The 2,265-nt window shown below is 37.2% G+C and overlaps 1 protein-coding gene across 1 annotated transcript in view; it reads left to right on the top strand.

The window, feature by feature from the left end:
• Positions 1-918: 918 nt before the first annotated feature.
• The window catches only part of LOC106523292 (retinol dehydrogenase 3), a 4,619-nt gene continuing 3,272 nt past the window's right edge, over positions 919-2,265 (top strand). Inside the window, exon 1 of the mRNA XM_014016672.1 lies at positions 919-1,166. The gene's annotated coding sequence lies outside the window, so the exon portion shown is untranslated. The remainder of the gene's footprint in view (positions 1,167-2,265) is intronic.

Here is a 2,265-nt window from a genome sequence, read left to right as displayed (position 1 = left end):
ATACAGACTTGAAAGATTTTTAAATGTCTAAGACACAGTTCTGATTTTTAAATATATGAATATCCAGCTGGTCAAAACTCATTGATTTGTATGGAAAAACACCTGTGAAACACAAAATACTTAGTTTAAGCCACTGTTTTAGTCATTTAAATTAGTTATCTGTTTTAAATTTCCATAACTATAAAATTCACAATTTCCTCAGCTTTATTTTGAACCTTAGTTTGTTAAAATCGAGCAAGAAATAAGGAAGTTATAAGAGTTTTTCATCAGGAAGACACCTCACTGTCCATTGACCTCCATTCATTTTGTTGAGGCTCCTCAATACAGAGCTCCAGTGCGTGCACGTCAATGTAGCTAGCAATGCGCTAGCCACGCCCAATCCAGTAATATATATCAATGGATTCACCCAGAACCCTATAGAGTCGATTATTTGATAGGACATGAGTTGGGTTTTTTTTTTAAGTCGTTTCAGTCCACACTCCTTTCCAGTTGGTGGCGGTAATGCATTCCTGAAGTTTTTTTGCAAACCGCCAATAAACACTACATAGAGGAAAAGGAAGAGGAAGCCCTATGGAGAGAGTGAGAAGGGGTCAACAGCGGAATCAATGTGGGCGTGTCACAAGAATGAGCGTGTCAAAAGCATAAACACTGTGGGCTACGAGGCCTACATGATGGCATCCTTAGGTCCTGCTTGACCTCTAYACAGCCTGACCCTGACCCCAACACTAAGGTTAACCAGGAGAAATGTGACCCAAAAGGGTTCTCCAGAAAAAGTGGTGTCGTGCAGTAACGCCCCTTTTGTTCTTGTTTAATCAGGTGGTGCCGTGCGGTGTCGCYCCTTTTTTGCTTGTCCAGTCAGGTGTGTCCCTTTAACAAAGTCTGAAATCAGGTGTGTCGCTTTAGAATCGCCTTTTGTTCTGACACGCCCACTCATCCGCACTCGTCCGCCGAGACCCCCCACTTGGAGAAAGTTACGACACTCTTTGAACTAGCCAACACACGGTCACGTGGTTCATGGAGCTTCCAATAGTTCCAAACAGAGCAGCGCCGTCAGTCTGTCGACAGAACGCTTAAAACTACTATTTTTTAATAATTTCTCTATAGGCCTCGGGATTCACCACCTAGAAGTCCACTTTCACTGGAGCCGGAGAGCTTCAGAGCTGCAGGTAGGATCTGTCAGCTTCACCTTCGAATCCTGCGAGGTCTTAGAACGCTGAAAATGTTTGCGGAAGTTAATCAGAACCCTGCTCGGTACCGCGGTTGTGTTAAAATCACTTTTACTTATTTTTCTAATTGGGCAAGTATGTTGCTCCGGTCAGACTGGGACCTGTTTTTTCTCAGGCAGTGGAATATCTTTCTATCAAAAATCCGTCAGGATGACTCCTCAGTTCGGATTTTAGACCATATTTTAATAGTAAAATGTTTTGTTTAAATTTTATTGCGTAAAAACTTGTTTTTCCTCTGAGGTCTGCARACAGAGGAGGGTCTTTTAGGAGTTTCAAGGCCGTAGTTCAGCCTACTGTGGAAGCTCATTAGAGCCAAAAAGTACTCAAAAATAGTTTAAATTAATTAATTTATAAATTATATTTAATGTATGTCTGTTAACCTTTTAATATACTAAAACTAACATTACGTTATTTGTTAATTAATTTTAGTGTTAGTTTTAATTGTTTGCAGATAAKTCACAATCTGAATACTTTCATGTCTTATCAGTGCAAACATGTAATTCTCAGTATTTTGTAGTATTTTCTGTTTAAACTCTGCCCCCTGTTTAGATATAGATTATATTATATCTAAGGACAGTTTAAAATATTTAATCAATATTTAAAAGCACTATGGCCAATTTTCATTACATCCCATTTATAGCAGGTCTGTTCCTCGTGGTCATTAAAGTCACAGAATAAGTAGATAATAAATATTATAGTAAAATTCTGTCACCTAAATTAATACAATTTGTTCAACTGATAAAACAAGAAAAGTTATGATGAAAAGTTGTGATTAAACCAAAAACTCAGATGTTTAATCCTGACTTTACTTTTATATTGGTGTTAAACTGATTCTGTTGCAGGTTGAGAGTTTTGAACGGTTAAAAATATATATTTTAAAATATGTACCCTTTTGTTTTTTTAACTGTTCCGCGTATTTAAAGGCACAGTGTGTAGGATTTTGTCTATTTTTTTTGCTGAAATTGAGATAATCACTAATGACAATAATAAAAAACATGTCTAATCATTGCAGACAAAGACCTTGTTTTATTATTTTTAC

This window comes from Austrofundulus limnaeus, unplaced genomic scaffold (assembly GCF_001266775.1).
Source record: "Austrofundulus limnaeus strain Quisiro unplaced genomic scaffold, Austrofundulus_limnaeus-1.0 Scaffold151, whole genome shotgun sequence".
Classification (NCBI taxonomy): domain Eukaryota; kingdom Metazoa; phylum Chordata; class Actinopteri; order Cyprinodontiformes; family Rivulidae; genus Austrofundulus; species Austrofundulus limnaeus.
The sequence above is the reverse complement of the archived record's forward strand: the minus strand, read 5'-3'. Positions and strand labels throughout refer to the sequence as shown.